Source organism: Ixodes scapularis, unplaced genomic scaffold, assembly GCF_016920785.2.
Source record: "Ixodes scapularis isolate PalLabHiFi unplaced genomic scaffold, ASM1692078v2 PGA_scaffold12__126_contigs__length_90152505, whole genome shotgun sequence".
NCBI lineage: Eukaryota > Metazoa > Arthropoda > Arachnida > Ixodida > Ixodidae > Ixodes > Ixodes scapularis.
Genome location: NW_024609838.1, coordinates 32,464,767 through 32,482,105, shown reverse-complemented (window position 1 = coordinate 32,482,105; position 17,339 = coordinate 32,464,767). Strand labels below are relative to the sequence as shown.

The window sequence follows — 17,339 nt, the reverse complement described above, 5'->3', positions numbered from 1 at the left end:
CTGCGTTTAAAGAAACGAGAGAAACAGCGCGATGGAAATGAAGTAAAAAAACGTACACGTTCAGACCGGTGGCAATCAGTTCATAGACAGATCCTTTCATGGACACGCGATGTTTCATCTACAGATTGTTTCATCGACAAATCGTTTCATTGACCACTCAGATTAACTTTTTTCTGTAATTAGTTGCGTGAGGTTGTCGCCACAAAGCGGCGTGTACGGGTCGGTCAGATGGGTTAACACTTTTGTAATCAGCTGCCGTAGACTATCGCCGCGAAGCTGCGTGAACGCAGGAAGGGGGGGATGGAAGGGGGGGGGGGGGGGGGGGGGGCGTGATACATGCGTGACGAAATGTCCCTAAAGCGTGCAATTCGAGTAACAAATGGCTACGAAACCTTGGTGAGTGCGTGAAAAGTTGTCACGTGAAACGCAATTCACGAATGAGTTTCGACGAAACCATAGGGACCCCTTCAGACATGCTGCGACCTTTAGCCTTAATAACATTTTTTCTAGCATCCGCAAGATTATTATTTAACTGCTAGCGGCCAATTCCAGGAGATATGCATATATTTTAACCGCTAAATGGCAAATCCGGTGTCATTCTCATTCAGGATCCTGAATCTATCAAAGTAATCCAGGAAACGTTCCTACATGGGCTGATGGTTGTTGTGCAGTGTTCAGAAGAGGCAAGCCTATAGGCAAGCTTCAGATGCTGCATGCCCTGTGAACAACCCTTCACGAGAACTAGGAAATAATCTCCGACAGAAACGGACAAAAGCTCTCTTCTTGGCGCGCTTATATCTAACTCAATCTAAACATGACAAAATCACTGTTTACCACCACCACTCGTTCAGATCAGTTGGTTGGTGCAGGTGTGCACTTTGTTTTCGGTGAAAGACTGCCGATAGCCAAAGACGGTGGTTATCCTCGATCTTACTTTAACCTCAATCTTCAGGCATATATGTTTGTTTCGCTAATCGAGGCGATGGATTGTAAGGTCGAAATAACCTGTAAATTTCACAGACGAAAAGTGTAATTTCTAACCGATTTGTGAACATGTGATGCAGCATACCGAAAGTTTTTTCTTCGCGAATTGTCAGATATTGGGGGGTTTTAGTAGATCGTTCCGATGACTCCGATAACGATACGGCCGATACTCCGCTGCACCTTTGGGCATGCATCGTATACCGTTATCGGGTGTCGTTGTCGGGGGTATCGGAACGATCTACTAAAACATCTCTATTAGCGTGACAACGTAAATGCGACATGGGCACCCGAGTGGAATCTTTGGTTTTTAAAACGGGTGGCTGATCGTTCAAAACGCTTCTCTTTCTGTTTGATTTGATTGGAGGTGGTCACTCACCTACAAATGTAATTCATTTTGATCCTCAAGGAGAAAACGGTCGCCCACGAAGAAAAAAAACCGCTACGGCACGTTCTTCGTATTTACCTTGATAATTTGGCGGGTTCTCGAAACCGCGTCCATCATTAACGCCGATCCATCAAATGTTGGCGCAACGTGGGTCGGGCGTGACCATGCGCGACATTGGAAGTCTTGCGGCGGCCATAGATATTGCTTTTGAAGGCCGCCTACGCTAATATTCTCGTAACAGAGCAATAAACTGATTCATATACAGGGTGTTTCAGCTAACTTGTGCCAAAGAATTAAAAATAAAAATATCGCACGTTGCAACTTTTCTTTTTCAGTGCAACTGGTTAATTAACACATAATATTTAGCCAACTTTTTAAACATTAACTTGTGTGCGAAACCTTCAATACAGAAGTTCTAGAACGTGCTGAGAAACATGCGATCGCGTCGTTTCCATCAAGGTAGCACTCATATGTCTAATGTATTCAGACTACAAAAAAAAAAAAAAAAGCGTAACATAAAAAAAAATAAAAATCTCCGACGTAACTATGTATGGGCATTAATGTCACAGTTCGCTAGCGAGTAAAGACGTGAATATTTTTTTTATTTTTTTAATATCGCGTGACTTCTTTGTTTTTTTTTTTTTTTAGGCTTGAAAATTTTAGACACGCGAAAATGACATTTGTGAAAACCAGACGATGCGATGTTTTTGAGCACTTTTACCAGAGGCAAGTTATATATATATGCATATATATATATATATATATATCTTGCCTCTGATAAAGTACGCGCTGATCACTCGGTTATCTAATTCGGCTCGGAAAGCTTGGATCCTTTGTATTTGCATACGAAAACTTAATTTTTTCAAATGTGCCGAGATCTGCCTGCATATTCCAGTGTATGATTTCCTGTTGCAACAATCAACTCTGTAGATTCCATGCGGTGCGGAAGTTCATCTGCTTCTTGAGCAAGGTTTACGGTGACGTCGGAGCACCGAGCGCTGATTGGTTCCGATTGGAAGGATAGTGGGTAGACCTCAATGCTAGCTGCCTTGAGATCTATCCACTAGCCTCCCAATTAGAGCCAATGAGAGCTCAGTGTTCTGACGTCGGTGCAACCCCTGCGCGAGAAGCAAACGAACTTGCGCTGTGGAGGAGGAGGAATAAACGTCTTTATTTGCCTGCAGAGCTAGGTCAAGCCTAGCCGGTGCGGCCCACACCATCCGACGCCCCAGCGCAGGGGGCCCGAGGTCGGACCTGCCTGCGCAGTAGACGCCGGGCCTGCTGGACGACCGCTACCTGGAGGTCCAGGCTACTAGCCATCACCCCGGCTTTGATGTCCGGCGGAAGACCACTCGACGTGGCCGCCTCCGCCGGCCGAGTTTCACAGTCCCACAACACGTGCTCCGCAGTTGCCCGCGCACCACACAGCAGGCACTTATCACTTGAGTATTAATTCAAGTAAACAGCGGAGAAATTCCCGCCAAGACAAGTGCGGTGAACGGTTTCACAGCAATTCCCCAGATGGCGCCACAGCCGCATTTTGCCCTTTATGCTCTCAAACCCAGCGCGCCAGCGCACGGATGAACGCTGCGGTGGAGAGTATCTCTCTCCGTGACGTCAGAATCCCTTTGGTTCCCTTCACCGCAGTTCTCGGAAAATGGTTCCTTTGCTCAGCCCGGAGAAAACTTCAATGACCGAAGAAAAGTGTGCGTTTGGAGGTGTTTGTCGCGTACCGCAAGTGTGAACTTATTTTTGCCGAGTGTGTGTGCCGGAATACTTTCGAGAAACATCGACGGTAAGTTATCTCCGACGTTGTTTTTTTCTAGCGGCGCGTTCTCCCCGCGCGAACTCGTCGAAGACTTTCAACAACCGCACTTGATCCCTCGGTGGAATCCCACTCTCGACGGGCGCGTGCTAGGCCTAATGTCGAGAACTCGGTTTGTTTCCTCGTAGTTGTGGCGCGATCTCGCTCCCGCGATTTTGGAGGTTTTGTTTACGGACGGTATCTCTTTCCATTGAAGAAGATCTTGACCGACACCGAGAGTGAACGCCTTGACAGCTGGTGTACGATAGCGACTGATATGCAGCCGCGACAGGTTGCCGATATCGCCGCCGCTACGTCCGGATTCGAATACAGTTGGATTCCGTTTTATTATCCCCTTATTTTTTCGCGAATACTGCTGTGTTGGTTGTTTGTGAATCTGAGCAGTGATGATTGTTTCCTACCTGCGTCGCTAGTTTGTGAACGGCCTTGGATCGGGCTCGCACATCGCCACTAATTTTGTGTTGTTTTGGTCTCATTTCTCTTGACCATCCGCTGTTACGTCTCTGCACTACAGTTCGTCGTGCCGAAGTCAAAGTAGTTCTGTTTTTAGCGCACATTTACTTTGAGGCTATGCCTTACTTGCGTTAGATTTTTTGATGAACCTTGTCCTTGGAGCGTGCATTTTGACACTTGTTTTCAGATTGTGCAATCCTTGAAAGTATCGAGAAGGCTGGGGGTTAAATAAGGGTGTACGCATGATGCAGCTGAATGAACAATGTAAATAATTTGTCGCAAAAAAAAAAAAAAGAAAAATACCATTAACATTTCACGCAATTTTGGGAACCAAAAAAAAAAATGGTGCATTTTTTTTTGGCTGGTGCATAATTGTAATATTAAGTGCGCGTTGGAATGCCCTTGTATGCCCGGCGGAAATCGACCCGTCCTCCAGACGCAGTCTGGGCCGCCGATTGAGCCAACCTTGACACTGACGCCGACGCAGTACAAAGGGCTGCCTGGGTGCAATGGATTTATCAATCATTATGCCCTGTTCTAACATTCGTGTATGCAATCGCTGAGAAACATAATATTTGACAGTGTTTCGAGTTGTACTGATAATTAATATCGTTTTTTGTCCACGCAGCTGCCAGTGCTTCAATAGCTCTTGTTATTCCACCGCAAAATCTTGCTGGGCGCAGGCTGAATGCATCCGAGCGTGGGCATCCATCACTGTCAGCTTTACTGATTGCTCGTTTGCGTTACTGGTTCGGGCAGACGGTTATGCCTGACGGATGGATGTTTTTGTTCTGCCTCGGGGATCATTAGCTCATTCGCCACGGCTCAGTGATTGCCCGAAGACCCAATTTGAGTGTATCAGAAAGTTCCGTGCCTTTGAGTTATCTTAATAGACGCAGCCTGTGGCATCTCTTACAGGAAGGCGCTTCGAGATTAGGAGAACATGCATCCGATTTCAGTGTCAGGCTCCAGCAAGAACTCTCGAGATACGGCACTTGCGGTCTCGGTTGCGTGGTACTATTCTGGGCAACGAGATAGCTGAAGCAGTGCAGGCAACTAAGAGTCCATTCTCCGTTCACAACACTGCCAAAGTGCGTCGACCCGAAGTTTGACCGATACGACGCGAGCGTTGTGTTATTTGCCGAGAAAAAGGCTTGTCTTCACGGCAAGCGACATCACTTTCTTGTGGCGAAGCTCCCATACACGAGAGGAAAAAAATGTGGTGTGCACAAACATTTTATCACTCTGATGCCAGGCATCTGTTTCCTTTGTTTGGCCGTAGCGCAGGTCCACGAGAAGCATAGGTGTTCTGTCCGTTCGCACTCCAAAGGCGTTTAATTGCGAGAAATGTCCAAGGTTTCCTCCATTAGGGACCCACCACGAGCACAATGGGGTCTTTAAGTGAGCAGCCGGCTTTCCATGTGCAACACACAATGGCAAACACGTTTATTACACCGTCGCCTGGACGAAGACAGCTTGTCTTGTGGTTTTGTCAAGGATGCTAGAGTTGGGTGCTGTTTTGCAGTGTGTGCGTCCACCAGACCAGCGCCTCCAGCGTCGGTGGAGAGGGGCACATCAGCGTAGTAAAGATTAATTCGCTTGCGACACTGAAGAAACCCATGTTGCCATGTTTAGGCTGTGGCATTGTTTTTTTTGGCGCGGCCTTCTAAGAGTTCTGTCACCCTTCTTGGAAAGCAAATGGGAAAATACATCCAGCACAAACACGGCAAGGACATTCCTTTACTGGAGTCGTTGCTGTAATAATTAGTTTTTTGTTACTCATGCTAGCCGCACATTGGGTTACCCAGAATGCAGCTTTTCCTTGGCACCTGCTTCGCTTATATCTGTCTTCTCTGAAATATCAGTCTAAACAAATTTGGGATGCGCAGCCTCCTGGAATCATGGCCACAGTACCCTCGTCATTGCATTAAAACTTGTCTAAAATAGATTGGCCCATTTTATTATATTGCCTATCATCACAACACTGCAAGTGTCATATCAGTAAAACTCAGTTTAGATTTGTCTTCTCCTTGGCTGCAGCGTGACTTTTCATGCCCATGTCTATTCCTAACATTTACTTTCATAATCCCATCTTTAACTATCAAACAATACTTTGCCTCTTTCCCATGTTAATCATTTTCATGAGTCAAGAGTCCGAAACTCGTTCACCAGAAGCATTTCGCTCATATTCCCTGCATGGCCAAAGAACTAAACTAGCTCCGCTGGGACGACTCCTTGGAAACTCTATCACAAACCATTCTTGCAGCGATCCACGACCTATCTGCTTCCTATTTTTTGTTATTGTTTCCATTGTGGTATGCATTTACTATCGTGAAAATGTGCTTGCACGCCTCTCCGCAGTGTCTTCGACCGCTGAAGGTAGCTTCAATAAACAAATATCTTGGATGCAATTCTTCCACAATTTCAGGGTTTCAACCAACCGAGCCTTTTATTTCGGCACGTGCAGCTTTGCAACTCTCCAGACTAAGAGGTCCTTCATTTACTTGACCACTTTATATGTTTATTATGCCTGTTACGATCCGGGGCATAATAAACTAAACCCAAAAGCTGTTACTGCGTAATTGCTGGTGGCAACAAGATGGCCGACGAAACGAACGATACGACACAAAGCATCCGTCGTACTGACACTTCCTGCAGCTGCGGCCCAATGGAAGTTTCCGGTATTGATGGCTATGTATATGGCTCCTATTCACACTCCACCTGGATTCTGAGGTACTTCGGCAATCCCGACAGCCAAGCCAGTTGGAGGGAACAGGTTTTCGAGCATTCTATCCATCTCGCATCTTGTTTGCGACCCAACTGGCCGTCCGGCCTGCAGGTTCACAATGGAGTTTCCTCTCGGTCGGTAGGACCAAAGGAAACTTGATTAGCATCTAGCCTTTTTACGGTTATTCTGGTTATTCGTGCAGCAGCAAGCTTTCCAAGCTGGCTCACGGTTAATATATTTTCTTTTTGTATGTGTTCCTGGAACAGGGCAGAGGTTTGTGTTTCATTCGGTCCCTGCTCCATGTAATGGGCAGTCCTGACAAGAAATGTTTTGATTGGTGATGTAGGTCCCCATATTCCACTGTCATTAGGACCAAAACATGTGTCGCCTAATCTAGCTGCAGAAAACACTTTTGCCGCGTCGGTTGTGACCAAGCCACAACAGCTTACTCTGTCGGTCAGGAAAGTTTTCTGCCTGAAGGGAGGGAGCAGTCGCGAATGGCGGGACATCATCAAGTACCTTGAAGTCGTCTGGTAAAGTCGCGAAATTCAGAGGATTTTTTTCCAAAAGAGCGGCAAGAAACCGGGAATCCATGCACGGGCGCTGGGGGGGAAAACTTCACATCTCACCTGAAGCTGACAGACAGTGCGGTTGGAGCTATGCACACGCCGGACCAATCAGCCGCCACGCTTTTATCAACTGACCACGCCCTCCGGGCGTGTGTATGGGCGGGAGCGTGACCATGTGGGGAAAGAGGAGCGTACGACTGGTCCAGCGAGCACGTAGCTTCCACCGCACTGTCAGCTCCGGGTTGAACGGGGTGTGGAGAAGAAACGCCCGCGAACAGGCCATCGCACAAGGGACATCATTAGGAGGCAGAAGGAAGTGTGCCTGCCGCCGTAGCTACTGGCCATCTGTGACACTCTCATGAGATGGGACAGCTCCCATGCTTAGGGTCTATAACGAAAGGCGGTGGGAAGAGGGCATTCATTTATATGATCGTTTTTGCCTCGAAGACTGTAGTAAAAGAGAAAAAAAAAGTTGGTTGGGCTTCAGCTTTTTTATTTTCACCTTTCTCTTGTTATGAGTTGGGTGGAATACTACTTGCTCGTGCATTGAAAAACAGCCAGTTATTTCTTTATGAAAAGGTACGTGTTCGAAATTCAACAATTAATTGTTTTAAAGTGGTATTAAAACGATAGCTTTATGGCGACACTTTGCAGAGATTTCGTCGTCGTCGGTTATCATCGCTGCGCGCGCGAAGAATGGGAAAAAAACTTATCCCTCCTTTTGGCGTGAAGAGAGAGCGAAGAGGGCAGCCCTGGGCGTCCCGCCCAGGATGTCGCGACGAAGGGAGAACCTTCGTGTCGTCTGCTTGCAAGACATGTTTTCAAACATTTTTCGCGTTGTGCAGATCCCACTTTGGCACTATCCAGTTACCCCGCGTAATGTTGGATTGCTTTAGAAACACCCACCGCGCCTACCCACTTCTCGGGTGACTAGTGGCGGTCGTCAGTGGCATCCGCGACGGCACATCCGACCTCAAGTACGTGACGGTACGATTCCACCCGCATTGCACGACCGTGCTAAAGCTGCCGCCTTCGTTTCTTCGCTCATTGTGGTCGAAAAACAATTTTTTCCTTCCTTTCACGCCCAAATATTTGTAGGTACTTGGCTCGGCGCATGAATTGTGCTCAAAACTTGCCTTCTTCTTGACGTGACAATGAGTGGCTGTTCCGCTTCTTCGTTAAATTAATAAAGTCTGCCCTTTGGAGAGACACGTACTTGAACACGGTACTGATTTGATAGGTCGTAATGCGGCGCTATACGTCTGGCTGGTAGGCGACTCATGTCTCTGACGTCTCAAAAGTTTCTGCGCATGCGCTGTGCCCAAGCTGCTGGGTTCAAACGCGCTTGTTTTTACATACTTATTCATTTCGCTTTGGTACGCACCTCTTGGCGGAACGCACGTACAACGTGAAACAAACTTAAACACACTAAAAGCATGCGAAGTATATGGGATTAGAAAAGAAACACCAACACGCGGCTTTGAGGTCGCACCGCTGGGGCGTCGCTGCGGTCGGCGCAAGCGCAAACGATTAACACGACTCGAATCTTGTCGTATGCGCAGTGCCCAGGCCATGGTGTGGGCAAACAGGATGTCGGTCTGCCTGTGACTGCGTTTAAGCGATTTTATCGACGCCGTCGCTGCGGACAACGCTAAAAACAATGTAGCCGTTGATTCTGTCAGAGACGGACGCAGTGCAGCAGCAATTCAAAGCACATCTGCTAGTCTTCCAAGGACGTCTGGTCTGCCGATCGGACCGTTTCTTCTTGTTCGTCTGCTCCGCGAAGCCGCGCTCTCCTCCCTGTATTCAAACGACGTTTCTCCGATGCTGCTCGAAGTGTCGTCCGGTTATTTTTTTATTGCTATTTTTATTTGTTTGAGTGGCGGTGCGGAATTGTTGATCGAGATGATGCGACCGCGGGGCCGATCGTCCGGTGTCGACCCGAAGCTGTCAGCTCGTCTCTCCCGGGCGTGGGACGTCGATGGGAAAGGCGATGACTTGGGGGGCCCGAGTACCTCCTCGGCCTTCAAACGTCATTGTGGGCATCTTTGCTACCCACGGAAGGGTATTATTGGTTTCTGCGGGATCGCACTCGGCGGTGTCGTCGAGTCTGTCGTGTGGTGACGGATGGACGCGCTTAGACGACCACTTTCAATCGTCTGCGTAGCCGATGCTGTCCCGGGCCTTTGTATAATAGCATATATGTCGTCTTGGTGAGCGATGCGAGACCCTGGGATTTAGATTTTTTGTTTTAATGTATATAGTAGGATGTTGGGGACTCCATTTCAAGATTTGTGGCAGCGTTGTGGGAGGTCTGGGAGTGCAATATATGCCTTCTCGCTTGTGCCATTCGTGGCGTTGTACGTGAATCGTGACGCGGAGTACAGGTCAGCGTCGCGCGGATTTTTGATGGTAATAAGGACAGTACTCATGTGTAGTCGCGAAAAGTTTTTCATAACGTCCTTGCTAACAAAACCAAGGACTGCTTGCAGTAGCGTGGTTCTTGAACGAATTCCCTCTGTTTTGCTTATCTTTACATTTTTAACAACTGCTACGGCGTATTTGGAGGACGGGTAACACGCTTCCAGTTAAAATGTGCTAGATAAGACGACTGTTTAATTTGTGGGTTTTAGGTTAGATCGCTGACTAAAGGCCCGTTCACACTCTTGCGACTGCTTGCGACCTCTTAAACGTGGGTTCCTTAAAACTTCTTAAACCAGAGAACACACTGGCGCCATCTATTGGGAAGTAGTGTAAACTCGGCGGTCCGGCATATTTTTTTTTATTTCTCGCGCAATATCCTTTTTTTTTTTTTGGCTCGAAAAGCTTTTGTCAATGTTATAAACGAGCCTTTCTATGGGTATTACGCACATTTGACCTCGGAAATCCCGCAAAACCTTCGCTTTTGTGAAATGCAGTTCTAGGGTCACCGCATAGATGGCGCCACAATGTCAGTGTGTTCCCTCATTCTAGAAACATTTAAGAAGTTGTAAGAGATCTCGTCTCTCTCAGTCGTACTCGGTCGCAAGAGTGTGAACGGGCCTTTAGATTTAGGCGTGGACTAAATTTTTTTTTCTCTTCATAACTGTTAGAGGGGGAAGGGACACTTACCTAGCATATTTAACTTCGGAACGTTCTTGTCTAGCTCACCAACACACTCAAGGGAAGCGAATTGGATATTGCGAATATTTATGCAGCGGAAGGTTCAGCTGCCTTTGAGATTGGCGATACGCGATACCGGTTTAGCCAGTACACTGCGACAGCTGACACATCGCGCGGCTGTGCTGCGGCGTATTCGGTCTCAAAAGGATCAAATGCACCGAAATTGCGGAAGGTGTTGTAGTAGCAGCCAGTGAAGCAGGACAGCTGTTACGCGCGGTAGTATTGTCGTGTATTCTGCCTCAGAACGATAAATGTGCACCGACGTGGCAGAGGTAGCGTCCAAGCATACCAATCTGGGGATGTGGTCTCTACTCTTATAACAGCTTTCACTCGCTATGCTGCAAAAAATACGGCTTTTTTTTTTTTTTTTTTAAGTCGTCTGCCGTCACTTATTAATGCGAGACACGCGTGCTAGTTTTGTCTCCATCGCCGCACGAGATCGTCTACATCCTATTAAGTTCGTGCGACGTGTGTGGAGTGGCCGTCTTATTAAACTACAACATAACCGAAGACGTTGCGTATAGCGCTAACGAAGTAACGGAACCTAACAGTAACAGCTGCCGCCCCTCAGAGCTGCTGAACGTTGTAGCAATCGGTTCTTGATCAAATGACGCACGGACCTGGGCTGCGAAGGACGCCCGGTCGGTGCTCCGTCCACCCCGAGGCCGACAGCGCAGTGGGAGCTACGCGCTTGCCGAAACGAGCTCCTGTGGGGCCTGTCATACGCGTGGACTTCGGTGTGCACACGCAGCCAAAGCACGGTGGAAGGCAATGAGCGCGTGCTGGAGGGACAAGTCGAAAGAGAAGCCCTGCCGTTCTGACCTTGTCTGAGCATCCGCCCCACTGTCAGCCTGCGGTTGAACGGAGATTAGTGGCGGTGGCATCGGCCAGTTCGGCGTGCGGAGAGACCGCCGATTTTGCCGTTGATGTCGCACTACGCGGATGCTCCTGTCAAAGATGAAAAGAAGCCTTTTCGGAGGAGAAAGAGGTTTTTTTTTGGACTGCGTTAATCTAAGTCGCCGTTGAAACGCTGGAAAGCGGTCGGAACCGGCGTGCAAGATTAACGGGCTGTGCTGCTTGGCTTATCTTTGAAGTCCGTTTTCCGTGAAAGATGGCTGTCTGGGATTGGGGGGAGGAGGAGTGACTCAAGCTGCTTGATTTATTGGAAAGTTAAAAGTCCCGCCTTTATTTTTTTTTTTTTTTCTGATTTTTGTCGGTTGAGTTTGTTCGAGGTGCGACGGCCCCGCAAGGGCACCGCGGGCAGTCTGGCAATTCGACCGTGTCTGCTCAAAGTGGTTGGAGGAACACTTTCCTTTTGGAACGGAGCGAATAAAACGATTCTGTAGGCAGACTTTTTTTTTTTTTTTATGTGTGTTTGTTCTGCCGGGTGATGGTAACTTCTTAAACGTATTAGTATTTTTTAGCTACTCTTTTGCTGGTAGTCTCGACAACAAGATGGGGATTGCTTTTTTCTTATACTTTTCTTGTTGAGGTTGCGTTTTCCCGCTTCTGGAAGCTTGAAGAAGGCGCTTCGAAGTGTTGCAGGTTTCGGTTGTCCATATCCTATACTCCGTTTCACCTTCGGTCCGAGCGCAGTGGACGCCACGAGCCATCCCAGCCGATTCAGCGCCGGGAGAAAGTCGCGTGACCTACCGGTGGGGCGGGGCGACACAGGGAGCTCAAGGTCGCATGACACTCCCTCAACGCCGCATTGGCTGGGATGGCTCCTAGCGTCCGCTGTGCTCGGACGGAAGGTGAAACGGAGTATAGTCACGCCGGCCATCGCAGCATGGGTAGGGCGACCACCTCATGATTCCCGTCGCTGTTCTTCTCTCCCTCGTCCTTCGGTGTATCTTACCCCTAAGCTCAATATACTGTTAATCACTCAACCAGTACATACTGGGAGCAAGTATATGCACCCAGCGCAGTGTGTGATTTTAATTTATATTTCGCGGGATCGCTGCCCACCCATGCATCGGATACATCTGACATGAAAACGATGTTCTCTCTTTTAATTTATTTTCGGAAGTTTTGGTCTGACACGAAAAACGAACCTTTTGACCGTACTCAATGTGCAGCTTCATTCTGAGCACAATTCAGCCAAAGCTTGGAACTCTTGTCGTTTATGGTCTCTATCCTCGTTTGCACATAAAAAAAAAAAAGTTTTTTTGCACATTGTTTATACTGCGCGCGAAGTAGTCCTTAGGCCCACTTCAGACGGGGCAATTTCTGCCAGCAACTTGACGTCGCAACACCAGCCACACGGGGCCGCCCGCATTCATGCGAAGGAACCCAATTGCAACGATTTGCCGTCATCGTCATTACACTTTCATTTTCTTGCACAGAAACGTGTATTTATATCTTTAAGTGCCATTGGAAATACTAACTAATCTTCCTGAAGGGCTGAAACACTTTATGCCCCCCCCCCCCCCCCCCCCCCCCCTTGAATTATGTCTTTAGTTGTCTTTGTCATCATCACCGCCACAGGGTTGTCGGGTGAAGATATCGCGTCCCTGATTGGCTGCCGCCGTTTCAAACGTCTCCGAGTTGTCCGAGTTGCTCGTCCGCTTCGAGCCAGACACGATCCGAGCAGTTCGTGTTGCAGCGCCAGGATCTAGGGAAAGCTATTGGGAACAACTCGCCGGCAACACCGGGTAATCTTACACGAGATTTGGTTGACGGTGGAAGAAGCTATGCTTTTGGCGTTTGAAACGTGTACGTCTTGATGACATATATGATATATCAAATCTAAACTGCACCTACATGTGTCTTAATTCTCTAGACAAAGCGTAAATTAAAAACGCGCCGCAGAAAAGCCGTACCTTTTTTTATTGTGGGCGTGCTATTTTGTTTGGTCGAAGCTGCATGTTTGGCTGCTCCAATCTAATCAGAACCAGACGCCGAGTTGGGTCTATATAGGGTCCTAGCCGGTGGACTGTCAGGGGTCAGAGTTATACGCAACTTACACTCCACTGTCACCTCGCATGCAGTGGACGACGTCCTGCAATGGTCCCGTCGTTATTTATACGGTTTTAGACTTTCTTCGAATTGATAAGGGAATTTTCGGTAATGAAGCCTTGGGCGAATGGCTGCAATCTAGCGGCTTAAAGGGGCCCTGCAATCATATTTAAGCGTCTACCTTTTTTGCGGTTTCCACGTCTCTTGGGGTTCGGGCAAGCCAGCGGGCACAGAGAGAGTAACTAAATATGAGTGTGTCATATTTTAACCGGACGACGCGGAAACCTCGTCCACCTACGGGGGCGACTCACGGTACCGAAGGCGCGCGAAATGTGACGTCTTTGGTCCTGAGCTTACTACTGGTCAGAGCCGCTAAAAGCTTCTTTTTGGTCGAAATACAAAATGGAAGTGGCGCGAACCGTTTCAATTATTTATAAAAGTAGTTTTTGTTTAGTATTCTAGATTAGAAAACAAACAAATGCAGTTTATAAAATATGGAAACAGGAAATGACCCGTCGGCATACCCGCCACCAAGCGGTAAAAAAGGCGGCGCATACTAGAAAGGAATAGTGGGATCAGACTCCGACAAGCGGCATGCGTGTGAAAGGTCCCGGATGTACGCGGCGGCGCTGCGCTTGTTTACGGACTCGAGGATCTGACCGGTTCCGAGCGTTCCGAAGGCCTTCGGCGCAGGTTTGGCTTGCTGTTTAGCCGTTTCGCGGCATGGCAGCGCGAATTGGCTACCGTTCTGAACCAGGGGGGTAAAGGTGGGTGAGGAGGAGTGGCAAATCCCGTGCGCCGACACCCGGGGTCCCGAGTGAACGATCGCGAAAGAGAGCGACAGAACACGAGAGAAAGAAAGCAACGTTGCCATGGTAAACGCGGTAAACGCGAAGAGAGTAAACTCTCAGCAATATAAACAGTGATAATTTAACGTTGTAAGCTAAATTCTGAGCTATTCTAACGCTTATAAAAAGCAATAAAGTCATTACGCTGCATTAACTTCCCTTCTGTCGAAATCTCGGAAATCTGGTGGTTGCGCAGTTTCGTATTCCTCAACCGCGCCCAGCCGCGCCCCACCGGCGAAGCCGGGTATATATGGTTTAGTTTAGCGTTAACGCGAGGCCGTACATCTGCGCGCTATGCAAAAAGAAACCTTCGAAAGGAACGCGAATATCTTTCCACCGGTAAGTTCGTGGATTGCTGAAGCTCACGAAACTGCTCTGATGATGTAACCGTGTTTGGGACCCCGAGGGTCTGCCTGCATGGTCCGCCGCTTGCGGCAGCCAGAATGTATGGGAAAATGGCGGACCTTTTCCTCTAGAGTTAGTATATGATCTCTATGTTCTGAACTGATCTTTCGCCCGTGTTTGCTGTTGTTTGTGGCCAATGAAGTGTCATGCCGAATTAGTGCTTAATCGCGCAGCAAATGCAATGCGAGCCGCCCTGGCTGCCCGCTTCATACAGTCTATCCAGAACATGCTTTAGTGGCGCCCTCTCGAGCCGTCGACACGGAGTGTGGCAGCCGTGAGCGCTCGCTGAGCTCACTACCCCTCCTCTAGGTCAGGGCCATTCAAGCAACCAAGGACGTCATGAAGGAGGTTATTTTTTGCTTGTTTTTGTAATTTTAATTTGCGTACAACTTTAAGAATAAATCAAAATTCGAGAGAAAAAAAAGTTTCACTAAGTTACTGTGTTTAGTGCGCTCAGGTTCGGTGCAAATAAAACCAGAAAAGAAGTCCTCGCAGGGCCCCTTTAAAAGGGCGGACCAAATGTTGTTGTAACACTGTATTGTTTGATGGGGGAGCGTCGGCGTTTAGGTCCAACGACGAACAGAAATTCCTTCATAGCTGTTCACCCCCTACTACGTTTCGGATTCGATGGACCGAATAGCCGTTGACGTAAAAAACGTCTGTTGTATGCGAGTATTCGCCGACCCCACTGCGTGCCGACAGAGTGATTACCCGAGAAGGGGTGCTGACGCGGAGCGCGTGTACCCAAAGCCATGGAGCGTCGGATTTTGCAGATATCTTGAGGGGACAGGCCAATCGGCTATCTTGGGTGCACCTGCTCGACTTTCTCCTTCCTCAGTCACAAGGCTGGTGCCCAGTCACACGGTGGCATATGGCCCGCCCAAAGTTTCCCCTGTTGGCCACCGGCGGCGCTGACTAGTGGCCGATCGAGGCGCCACCTGTTCATTGCCTTGGGACTGTATAGACCTTTTCTGTGTACTCTCGTCCCCAGCCACCAAATAGGCGTATCCGGTATGGGCGACGAATAAATAATCCAACGTTTCAACCTGCAAATAGCAAAAAAAAAAAAAAAAATAAAGGGGAGGCAAAACGGCAATGTGTGGCGGTCACGCTTATATCATAAATGCCTTCTATTCGCGCGGCAATAGCAAAACAATGTTTTCGCCCATACTGGAAGTGACGTCAATTCAAGATGGCGGCGCACTTGCAGAAAAGGTCTATACCAACTTCGTTCCTTGTCCGTCGCCGTTCTGTCTTCGGTGTGCGCGCTTGCGTGTTTAGGAAGGACGTTTCAGGGCCGAGGCCGTTCCGCTTCGAGTGGGAGCGGTCGTTCTTTCTTTTCCTGTTCGTGAAGCGTCCGCGACGTGCTTCGAGCTGATCGAGAAGAGGCCTCCGCCACGTCCGAGCCAGGAATGACTCGTGTCGTCTGCTCTTCCGGAGCATCGCACCTCTGTTTCCGCTACGTCACTTCCCGACGTCACACGCGCGGCTACGCTCTGTTACGTGCTCCTCCACAAATAGACCTCGGCGGATTTAGAGGTGGCGGTGAGTTTCCGTTGCAGCCGAGCGTAATCGACTTTACGGAAGGAAACTGGTTTGCCTCTACCGCCCGTCACCAGCCGCTCGCGTCTAGTTTATTTTGGCGCGTGGTATAAGTGTGAAAGTACCTAGTCGGTTTAGGTTCACGCCCAAACCACCCGCGTCGTTTCTTTCTTTTAGATTGTTTGTTAGTGCTTTAATTTGTTCGGTAGGGTCTATTGTAGGGAGTTTATCTATCTCTTGTCGAATCGAGTGCCGCGCCAGCGCGTGTCGCAATAAGGATATCAGTACATTGTGAGCGGTAACATGGGATCGGAGCTCTAGCCATAGCTACGCTTTTGCCCCGAGAAGTTCCAAAGTGCGCATTGCTAAGAAAACAACAAGAAATGATTGAGGAGTTGTCACTTAACGAGCCTGTGTGTGTGAGGGCACTGTGGGTTTATGGTACAGACCTTTTTCTACAGTTACCTGAAGCTACACAAAAGACGCACTAGAATTAGCGAAAATAGCCATATGGATTAGTGTGTAACATCCGTTTAAAGAGTGCTTTAGGTTTTGCTTCTGTGACACTACGTTCGAGTTCGACTGACAGGAGTTAAAGTTATCTGTAAAAGGCCTTTCATACACTTGCGCTTGATTCCGACCGACAGAGACAAGACCGGTTCTAAAGTCTCTTGTGACGGCGTATACGACCTTCTGCGCATGCTGCGTTGCTGCGCAGCTTGTCATGAGCCGTCACAAGAGGCTTGTACATGCAGTCGGTCGTAGTCGAACGCAAGTGTGTGAACGGACCTAAACGGTAGGGGCGTTCGGACGGCACTTCCTTTGGTCGCTGCATACACTCTCGAGGATAAAGGCCCGTTCACACTCTTGCAACCGAGTACGACCGAGAGAGACCAAACCGGTTTTTAAGCCTCTTGCGATCTCTTAGGACCAGCTCCGCTCAGCGCATCCGGTCTCAAGAAGTCTTTCTCGGTCGTACTCGGTTGCAAGAGTGTGAACGCGCCTTAAGATCCGCAAAAGAAGCTTCGCCTTTTTTAGAGAGGTTTTTCTCGCGTTGCAGGATGAGACGCCGCGAAGCACGCGTTTTTATAATCACGTACAGTGGCTTGGAAATGAACCTAATATCTTCTATGGTCAGCTCAGTGATGTCAAGCACCTGTCACTGAGCAGTGTTTTTTTATCGGAAGAGGGCCACTGGTGCAGCGGACCTCTTCTGCGCGGGCGGTGCTTTGCTTTTTGTGGGCGGGACCCTCTGCTCAGGTATTCTTCGTGTCACCCTACGCTACGATCTGATGGAATCAAGCGTCAGAAGCCAACCATCAGTCGATGACCTCGTTGACCACTGCTCCTCTTTATTCAGTTAATTGGTGACATATGCACTCGTCATTTTTTTTTTTTTTTTTTTTTTGTAATGGATTATGATTTCATATTTGGCCTGACGCAGTATTTGCTATTACTATTCTTCCGAGCGCACGCGTGT

General features: G+C 48.5%; 1 protein-coding gene across 1 annotated transcript in view; it reads left to right on the top strand.

Moving 5' to 3' along the window:
• Positions 1 to 3,146: 3,146 nt before the first annotated feature.
• Positions 3,147 to 17,339, top strand: part of LOC8025354 — a 152,812-nt gene continuing 138,619 nt past the window's right edge. Inside the window, exon 1 of the mRNA XM_042289504.1 lies at positions 3,147 to 3,164. The gene's annotated coding sequence lies outside the window, so the exon portion shown is untranslated. The remainder of the gene's footprint in view (positions 3,165 to 17,339) is intronic.